This window comes from Oryzias melastigma, linkage group LG20 (assembly GCF_002922805.2).
Source record: "Oryzias melastigma strain HK-1 linkage group LG20, ASM292280v2, whole genome shotgun sequence".
NCBI lineage: Eukaryota > Metazoa > Chordata > Actinopteri > Beloniformes > Adrianichthyidae > Oryzias > Oryzias melastigma.
Window position 1 is genome coordinate 13,066,169 of NC_050531.1, and position 11,062 is coordinate 13,077,230.

An 11,062-nucleotide genomic window follows, 5' to 3' on the forward strand; every position below is an offset into this window, starting at 1 on the left:
TATATTTCAAAACTAAGTTTTCGGGTTTTAAATCAAATGTTTTTTGTGTTTGTTTTCAAAAATAGTCTACTTGAATTCAAATAAGCTAAAAACAAAAGCATCCAGTTTAATGTTGGCTAAAAGTGGGTCTAAGTCCTATTTACATTAGAACACAGCATTTTCTCCCCCTTCATAAAACATTCATATTCCAGTGCAACTGCAATTTTACAATGAGAGGCCCTGGTGATTCCTGAGGTCAGTGGCTAATATAGGTAGGTTGTGTGTACTTGGAAGTGTGGTTGTGCTCATGTTTTTGTGTATGTGCGCCTTATATACCCTTGGGTTAGCAGGAGTTACGACCTGCTTACATTATTAAGGTGAGTAGTAGGCTGTGTTATGTATGCCTAAAAAGGCAGTCAATTCATTACAGATGCAATTCCCTAAGTACATGAATAAGCACATGGCTTTCCCTCTTTCGCTAGCCCTCTGAACTGTAAAGGAGACAAAATATTGGTGTGGTGCAGAGAGCTTTAAATAAATCAGAAACTGGAACAAATTAATAATAAGGAATAAAACAACATTAGCTGATTAAGTATGTATATGGTAGAGTGGCGGCTGTAATTTACAGGAAAGCAGGCTGGGTGTCCGGAATAAGGTCTCATTACGGATCACAGTGTGTGCGGGGAGGGGGTGTCCGCGAGTGTGTGTCATTAGTAATCCTTCACCAGCAGTCTCAGCTTTATGAAAAGGCCTGCAATCTATAATAATGAGCCCTGTGAAGGTTATGACTACCGTAAAAGCATTCGTTAGCGGGAGTGCTAACGTATGTATGCGTCTGTGTTGGGTTTTATTTGTTAAAAATATGTGACTTCTTGTGTGGTGAGATATAATAATAACGATTCCTTCAATTCCTCTATATTTCAAAAGACTTAATATCTAGTTTACTAGCTTTGGTGTGGTTAATGTGACAAACACAGCAGTTTAAAGAAAATTACATGTTTTTTTGTTTGTTTGTTTTTTGTTTTTTTACAAAACCAGTGACATGCCATTTTTTGCTAAGATTTTAAACATTTCACTACAATAATTTCTGGACACCTGAAGTGTCATTTATCACTGCCATTATTTAGGCTTTTGTTGTGCAGTGCAGGCCAACACTGAAGTCCTATTCTAATTGCTAGTCATAATTTCCAATGTAGGTTGACATACGCAAATACTGTTATTTTTTCATTTTGTTTTTTTATGTAATATTGTAAATATAAAAATGCTAGTAAATTTAAACAAAACTAGATTTTTCACAAAATGGCTGGTTTGTGTTGAAAAGTATAGTAGCTAAAATGTAGAGTGTCCAGTGCAGCGTTTGCTCTAGGAAACTTAAAATTCTGTCTCATCCAATTAAAAACAAAATCACTTGAAAGGTCAAAAACTAGCTCTTTGTGGAGTTAGCTGTGTTTATTGCTAGCAACATCAATTCAAAATAAAGTAGACTACAGATAATTAGCGCACACACACAGGGGCTGATTTACTTTAAAGTTTGCATATGTAATTATGTTTGCGAACTTGATAGCATGTGCAAAACCATTTAAACGTGATTTACTAACCAGACGCTCTGAGGATTATGTTCATTAAGCAGATAAATAAATAATTTAGTGCATTTGCTTTTGATGAGTAGGCAATATAGGCATGAAAGCAAACTGTGCAAAAAAATTGGGAAAAAGTTGATGAAAGAAACACATTCAATGTGATTTATTAACCATGAAACAGATTGTGCTGGTTGCTTGCTTTTATATTTAGCACATCTGGAGGTAGGTGTTAATGCTTTGGTCTTATGCACCCATGCAAGTGTTGGACCCATACAAGTATGGCAAGCCTTTTGATTATTTAATAGATATACTTGTACTTTTAGCATTACTAGATAGGCTTAAAACACTCAAAGATATCTATGAAATGATAAAAAAGGCTTGCCATATGCACGTGCTGCATGTTTTTGGGTTGTCTGGGTTTGTAGAGGGTCATAGACAAGGGACTTAATAAAAATGGAATGTATGGTTGTAGTGCGAGTGGTAAGAGTATCGTGAAGCATTTGTATGGATATTGTAAGTTACATGCACTTTTGACACACGAGTAATGCTGTATGGTGTCTGTAAAATGTACTCTAGCCACAAGTGAAATGCGCGCACTGGCTCCTTTCTAACCACGCGCAATTGTTGCATGCATGGGGTGTTCAGATGATACGTAAATGCTCGTCATACACCCACACAAACTGTGCTCCGATTGTCTAATTTCCCCATCTGTAAAGCTACGTACACAGCGCCATCAGCAACAGGTCGTCTAGGGGCCACTTCCGTTGAAAAGTCTATGTTAACGTGTGTAAATGCGCATTTTGGGCTTCAGCATTCAAAACTATCATGTTTATATCTAGATACGCAAGCTTCTTCAACCGTTTTAGGGCTCTATGTACGAAACAGCCAACAAATGCATCTTGAAAGTTATGACAGGTTGACCTTTGACCAATCAGGGTAGTGACGTATGGATACCATCCCTTATAAACCGCGGGAGCGCAAACCGTTTGAAAAACGGTTTGAGGAGACAATAATAATTGCAGTTTGTGCCCAGCTGGAACAATGAGACACCAAGTTTTTGATGTATCTGAATTAAGCTGTGATGGAAAAAGCCTGGACCAAGATTCGCAAAAAATTTGCACTGCTTCAACATTCCGCACCAAGCCTCTTCCAATACATGCGCTAGAAAACAGAAGAAAAGGAAGAAAAAGCCCCTCCCCACTTTTTCAGTTTGAACACCCTGGGCTAAACCAAGCAAGAACCAGCATTTAACATGTTCTTTATGGCGTGTCACAAGGCCTGTGTGTCTGGAGCTTAACAGTCAGGCTGCAACTATAGAACACGTGGCAGGCGCGCAACAAGCGCACACTTAGAATTCGATCAGCATTAACAAGCATCTAACCTACTTCACCCTTACCCTTTTGCATTGTTTAAGTGTAAACTACAAGCTGTTGACCACAGCATTCCTGTAGAAATAAATATTTATGAACATATTCGCCTCTACAGTCTTCATGGAATACACGGTCTACAATCTTGATATTTCGTGCGGACCACTTGAATGCCCCTTACAAATTTGCCCGTTATCAACTTTAAGGGCAGTGGTGACTAAGACATGAATAGAGATGGACAAAACAAGGTTGTTACCTCGGGCTCCAACAAAATTAAGTCAATTCAATCCCCATTTTTCTGCGGCACAGATATTCGCCATTTTGGGACCGGACAACGTTACCAAGCAGTGATTCGTCTTAGAATCTGTCCATAAAACACTTCTAACGTTTGAGGTGGGGCCAGCAGGCACCACATGTTCTTTTTAAGGCATCTGATTGGCAGGTTAATAACTTGAATAAATTGCTATAAAGAAAATATATCATGAAAAAAAAATGGTTTAGCAAGAACATATTAAAAACAGAACACAGAGCAAGAATGGTTATTCTGACAAACAGAATGACTGAGTAATAGCTGTTTATTTCTGAATATGAAATTTTCGCTTTCTGGGACCAGCGGGTACTTCCTATTTGGAACGTAAGGGAGAGGGGTTAATAAGTCCAGTTTTCTATGTACTTTCTATGCTAAGGCATAATAAACGCTACCCAAATTTTTGACTAAAGGTCAAATAAGAAAAAAACTCATAAAAAATAAACCTTGCACAACTATCTCATTTAAATAGAAGCCATCATTTTTTCATTATTATTAATATGTGTGTGTGTGTGTGGAGATGGAAACTTTTTTCCTTTTTTCAAGTAAGAAATTGTTTGTTTTTTTTTACTTTTTTTTAGATATTTCAAACAAACAGAAATATGAAAGTTAAGGTCTGTCTAAGGAATAATATTAATATTTAAATTACAATCCTCTCATAAACATGTCTTGTGATGGAAATAAAACAAACTTAATTTTCTATAAAAGATTTCATTCAGTAAAAAGTAAAATTCTAAAAAAAATTGTTTGAGGTAAAGAAGGAACAAGCCTTTTTCTGGTACTTCCTTTCTTAAAAGAACCAGTAATGCAGAGTTCAAAATGTTCAGATCTCCAGTTCCTGGTCTCTAACATAACCTAACCTGGAACAGGTTAGAGTCCCAGCTTAGGTTGCTGTCTTGTTCACTCTAGTAAGAAGTTAAGCTACACTTGTGACACCAAAAGCTTAGAGTTTACCCTGAAGATAAATGTCAAAGCCTCCTTCTTTTTCTTATACAGGGCCCAAGCCAAACATGCCCTTTCTTTCCCTTAGTTTCTTCTTTGTCTTTAAATAGACCTCCATTTGTGCAATCATCCGTTTTTCCCATCCTTGTCCAGCCTTTTCCACTTGAGATAGGTGGAATGATAGCAGTAGATGGAAGGAAAATATGCAGGAGAAGCAGCATTTTTCAACTGATATTGGTGATGATTGGAAGGATCCATTCTGTTGTGTAAAAAGGTGAGATTATATTTAAGGTGAACTGCTAAAGACAAGACAAATAGGTCTTGACTTGAATTGCCCTTCAATGGACAAAAAAAAAGTACCAAACTAAATTGCATTGAAAGTATTGAATTGACATTAACAGCATCCGCAGTACATTTGTACAAACCTTTAAACTTTATTTTATTTTCACATTACAACAAATACAACAAATCACTTATACAAAACAACAACTCCTCGTACCTCGTGAACTCCATAAAACCTGTCGGTCAAACTTCATATAAACTAGCAGTGAAATAATTACAGTAAAGACAAGGGGCCGTGGCTATCCCACTGGATCAGATGAAATGGTTACAGTTCCTTCCTGTCTGATATATTAACAAAGGTTTACAAGGGCAGAGCTTTACATATGTAAGTTTGGCCTTATGGCTGACCTTACAATGCACTTAGTATCCTGTACAGGGAGTAATGCTGAAACCACTCCTACAAGCCATTTATTCCAGCTAACGACTGTCAAGCACTCATAAATCAGCATTAGGAACCTCTTTCGCTCTACCTCTCCTTCATTTAGTCTCCTCTCTCCATTCAACCAATGCCTTTCCTTTCTCCCATTCGTTCCTGTCTTCACTAATATTTACCAAATTTTGTGTCTTACAATTTGCCTTTTAAAAGCATTCAATTATGTTCTTTTCTTTCTGCTCGTTGTTTATTTTTACCCTCCTCCATTTTCCCTCTGCATTGTCCCGACGTTGCTTTATGTCCACATGCCCCTCGTGTGTCCTCTTTTTTTTTTTTTTTTCCTAATCTCCTTTCATTCTGTTTTTGTTTATCACTCCTCCAGTGGCCTTGTTAATTGGGTTTCAGCCCTTGGTTCTGAAAATTTGCTCTCCTGTGGATAGAGATGGTGTCGCTGGAACAGCTAACCTGGTATTGGCACCTCTATTGATTTTAATTAAGCTAATTAGTTCATTATTCCAAGGATCAAACAGGGGCATCCATTACTGGATGGGGGGAGTAAAGGGTGCGGGCCTAAGGTATGCTTGGGTTGGGCGACGGGTTGGGTGGGGGGAGTTGTGGAGTTAATATGGTAAAGAAGGCGATCAATTATCACTCACAGCAAAGTCATTAACAACAGCATTAGCATAGTCAACCACGGCAACCCCTTGACCTCCCCGGCTCTGTCTTTCTCCTTCTCACTCCTCCGTCTCTAAACTGCTGCAGCGCAGGCAAATACTTAAGTGTGCGCGAGCGGAGATGAGGAGAGTGAGTGATAAAGGTCACACGGTGCAGTGAGTGTTTTTAATGCAGACCTGAATTGAGTTTCCACATTCTCTCGCCGACTTGAGCCGAGCAGTCAGGGCTTCATGGGGTCAGCCAGGTTTGGAGCGAATGCTTTTAAAGGTAGCCAGATTAATTATGCTCTTCATCATTTATAGCAAATAATTTATATGAATAATGCTACTGGAATTAATTTAACTAAAGTGCTGAGGAAATTAGTACACATTTATTTTTTTCGCTGCTGTCACAGAACTAGATTAAAGGTGATTTTTATTGCGTGAGTGACTGTGAAGCTAAAAACGCAGACATTCTAAATAAATGGATTTTTTATTAATTTTTAAAAAGTGTATCCTGTTACAAAGGCTTCTTTGAATCTAGTTTTCTACTTCTATATTTAACAGCTTATACTGTAGCCTATGTATTATACTAGCTGATTCATTTGCGGTCTAAGGCTGTATAATCTGCCTTAAAGTAACTAGGAAATATAAATTTAAAAAGTTTATTGACTAAACGTGGAATTCCAAAACAAATTTTCTTACTTAAAGCCCCACTCTGGTTCTGTTAATCTATTGTCAAAGCTTTGTTAGTCTCCTGTTAATTATAATTATTAAGTTTTCAGCCAAAATTAAAGAAAAAAAAACTGTAGGCACGGAGTAAGCCACACCCCTTCCCATCATCCACCCTTTAACATGCTCTACCGCAAGCTTACAGCCCCTCACAACCCCAACATAACACTACAGCTGTTAAAATGGCAACCAATATTGGAGCTATCTAGCTGTACAGTTTTGAGCCAGATACCAGCTCGGACGAGCAGAAAAAAAAGAAAAATGTAGATGGATCAATTTTTATCTGCAAGTGGGTGCAACAGAATGGAGCCCAGCAGGCAGCTTGTGGCTTGCTATAGTAACTTCTACATCACACTTCCAGGTTTTTTTTCACTGGAATCTCTGCGCCTACCCCTGATTCACATTTAACAATTTGATTTTAAAAAAATATTCAGAAATGCAAAATTGAAGCTTATTTTTTATTTCTTATATTTGTCCTCCATCATCAAAAAAAAAACCTAAAAACACCAAAAACACATTTTTCATCAGAATTGGTCTTCAAAATTTCAAGCACTCTAATATTTTTTATATGTCAATACCATTTTTTGATCATTTTTTTAAAGAACATATATTATGCTTTTCTTAAGTTTTTCAGAGTAAACCATATCCACTTATATGATCATGTAGTATCTTTGGCATACTAAAGAACAAATGATTTATGAAATGTGAGTTATTTTCCTGAGATTTGCTCCTATCTTGAATATAAGACGCCTCAATCGCCTGAAGCTCTGCCTTTCGCTGTTTGTGGGTTCTTCCCATTCCATGATGTCATCCTAGATCCGGCCTTAGCGTTGTGTGTGTTTAGTCCACAAAACAAACAACATCCGAACTATTGCAAAGTTTACAACCATCGTTACATTGGTTGTAGTGATGGCCGGAGCTAGCGGCTGATCACTGATCATCATGTTATGTTGCTTTTTTGCTTGAGGTTGAAAGGAAACTAAAGAAAGCCAAGACTTTCCAAATGGCCACCCAATGACACTTCAGAAACAAAAATACATTAATAACTTGTGGAAAAAAAGCTGTTACAGAATCATATTCCAGGAACTTTATCATTTGGACGTGAATTTAACAAAACTTACTTTTGCTAATGAGATGTCTTTTTTCTTGTCTGTACGAGTTTTTGTTTGTTTTTTAACAAAGGGTTTTCAGGGTTTCTAGTTACCAGTATATAAAATATTTCTCACCCTTTATGTTGTGCGAGAAATATTTTATTTACTGGTAAGTAGAATCCCTGATGATCAGTCATCATGATCACTCTTTTAATTCAACTTTATATGTCGTTCAAAGGACACTGTTGCTAAATCGGTCCGCCTGTAGATAAGAAAGTGACCACAGACTAATTGCTGCAATCTAGAAAAGAGAATACAAGCCTAGAATTTCATAACATTATGACCGCAAAATGAACTTGGTTCGGTGTCCATTAGAGTTCAGCCATATAGTGGATCAACAAGACCATACACTACGATTCAATCAGACGTTAACCGAGCTCTTATTACAGAGCTCATTGCATCGTTTACATGGTGGAACAGTCCATAAGTAGCTCTAAATGCTCCTCATTTGATCAGATTTCACATTACGGACATCAGAGCAGAAACACACAATTGTCCCTTGACTATCCTAATAGACTGTTGAGAGAGGCAGTCCATTTGTTTGCATTTGTTTACCAATCTAGACCCAGAAAAAAAATAAACAGTAACCATACACATTTAGCGGGATCATAATTTAGGGTGAGTGAAAATGGACATTCGAAAGCAAAAAACTGGACTTACTTTGTATAATAAATGGTTTTGTGTCTTAAAATCGTGTGGCCTTGATTGTCAAAGTAAACAGATGGTATTAAAACTCATTCAATTTAACAACTAGTTAGTTGGAGAGTTGAAAAAGACATTTGTTCAAGCGGTAATGCTTGTTGAAGAACCACAAAAAAGTCCACTTGATTGTTGAGGGCGACTTGGACATTATCCAATTTTCAATCTGTTTATTTGTTTACTGTTATGTTTAGGGGAAAAAATGAGCCGATCAACAAAAATGTGGTGACTTTTTTTGGATGTCAAAATCTATTCAACTGAAAATACATATATTTTCATTGGAAAATGAACTGCTCTGAATAATAGGACATGTGAAACACTGTGTTACAGTACGTTCTACATCTGTAGTGTAGACAGCACACAAAGCTTGCCTTGTGACCTTCTTCATAATACCAGATAAGTACTTCAATTTATAATAGGCCAGAATTACTTTTCTGTGTGCAAAATCCACTCAGAAAAGTGAATATGGATAGAAGCTTGGCCATAAGTGAAATGGAACAATAACTTAAGGTCACTACATTAAGTGCTGATAATGTATTTAGTCCTGCTGTGTGTTGATGCAGTCTTGAAAAGTGTGTTAAAGGTATTTTTTTTTCACAGTTCCATAAAGAAAGAATGATAATTTACAGTTTTCAGAGGACAATGGTTGAGGTCCCAGCCTTTAAAGGTAATTATAGTGGACCTTCTCCTCTTGACTTACTCCTTAATTTATATTCAAGAATGGAATTTCGTAACAAAGAATGCGTTCTTTTTTATGCATAATAACAGGAAATGGTTGCACAGCTCAATGCTGTTCCTAATTGCTTTTCTATATTGCCATTACTCTACACAGTAACAAAATTCTGCCCAAACAATGAAGGACTTTTATAAAGCCTACTCTGGACCGTATTCTGACGGATCCTCACTGATGGGATTTTGTGGAGTGAGAGGCCTCGGCCTTCATTAGTGAATACAAACAAAAGATACTATAGACAACAGTATTCTGGTGGAAAAAGCCATCTTCATAGTTGTCACTATCCTGCTTCTAAATTAAATATGTTTATTGTTCGGTTTACAAGTCATTTTGTTCTATAGATATTATTTAAGCTTCATACAGAATGCGTAAAGACCCACTCCGGTGAAAACTGTGTTTTTAATATGTTCTTGTGGCATTTTTCCAATGATGACGGAAAAATACAAAGAAAATAAACCTATAAAAACTCTGACCCATTTTTATAAAAAAAATAAAATGTCGCAGACCTTGTGAACCACAGAACACACATATATATATATATATATTTTTTTTTTTTTTCTGATACACTGATGTCTTCATGTTTTTTGTGTGTGTTAAAATTGCATTTCTGAGAGTTTCTTTATTAAAACTGTTGTGAATCAGTAGCAGAAAATAAAATGACGCCTGAAAAAAACTTAACAATAAACACTCAGCAGGCTATAATGTCAATGCTTCTTTCCAACGCAACAAATGCAGCTTCTTCAGCATTAAAACAGTGTCCAATAAAAGTTAAAGTCCCACTTCAATCATCTTTTGATTTATTTTAAAAGTGTTCCCACTTTTTGCCACATTTAAAAAAAGGGGGCTATATCTAGGACATAGTTTCTGCAGAGCAGCAAGAGTTAATCAGAAATTCACCTCTGAGTTGTGGGCGGAACTATTGCTGCCCTAGCACGCAATTGGAGGGCATATACATATAGCTAAGCTATATGTATATGCCCTCCAATTAGCTAACAGACACAAACATCCTCAGCCTAACAAAATAGTGAGAAATATTGGAGCTATCCAGTTGTGCAGTTTTGAGCCACCTTGGATGAGGTAAACAAAGACCTAAATACATCGAGTTGTCTACAAGTGGATGCATCAGAATGGAGCTGAATCTGTGGTCCCAACATTGCATTTTTAACATAATCAAACAAGACCCTTTACAGTTTTTTTGTCTGCTTCTGATTTACAACAGTTTGAATAAAGAAATACTCAGTAATGTTTAATTATATTTCTATATGTCATCCATCATGAGGAAAATGCACTAATTTTCATCATCTTAAAAAAAAGTTCCTAAAAGATAAACGTTGAAATACAGAACGAAAATGTAAACAGCTAAAAAACCAACAGTTCTTCCACAAAAAAATAAATAAATAAAAATATGTGAAACCTTTACTGCAGGCTTTAACATCAGAATGCAATTGGCCTTTTATTCAATATGTGGTAATGAAAAATAAACTAAAAAACAATATAAAAAGAACAAGAGTTTCAATGGGAAGAAGTTATTTGAGTTATAGTTATTATAGTTTTATGTAAGGTTTCAGCACTTTACCATTAACACCAAAATAAAGCAGCTTTAAAATGTATGATTCAACCCCTCTGGGTAAAACTGCTCAACTGTTTAGCAAAAGTGGTTCACAAATTTACTGCTAAAGTCTGCGCATGCCAAATTTAAAGAGGATTGTCCACACTTTTGTTTACAAAAAAAGGGAAAAGAGGCAGATTAATAGAAAAATATCTGACCGATTAACAAAAGAAGAAAAAACTAACCAAGAAAACTAAAGCAAAAACAGCCCCAAAACTGAAAAAGTATGACTAAGCTAAGCATGAAAGCAAGAAAAAAAGAGGATGGAGACAAAACAAGCTGCAGATCTGAAGATCAACTACGACCAAGTGAGAGCAATAAAGATAAACAGGACAAAAAACCACAATTGAAAGAAATAAAACGCTTTTTAAGTCAGAGACAATGATACTGACAAATGCAGAGCAGGAGCAAACCAGCAGAAGAATAATGAAGTAAAAATCAGTAAAACATGAGTCAATGTGTGGATTAAAGCTCATAATTATGGTGGCAATAATAATCAGAGGACAGAAATATTTTTTTTGTATGATTTTAAAAAACAGAGTGTTACAAATACCTGCCATGCCATGCTGTCAAGATCCTTGATCGTCTTTGTTTA

At 36.3% G+C, this 11,062-nt stretch overlaps 1 long non-coding RNA gene across 1 annotated transcript in view; it reads right to left on the reverse strand.

Annotated features, from left to right (window-relative positions):
* The window catches only part of LOC118600232, a 103,054-nt gene extending 91,992 nt beyond the window's left edge, over positions 1-11,062 (reverse strand). Inside the window, exon 1 of the long non-coding RNA XR_004949842.1 lies at positions 11,021-11,062. This is a non-coding gene — a long non-coding RNA (uncharacterized LOC118600232). The remainder of the gene's footprint in view (positions 1-11,020) is intronic.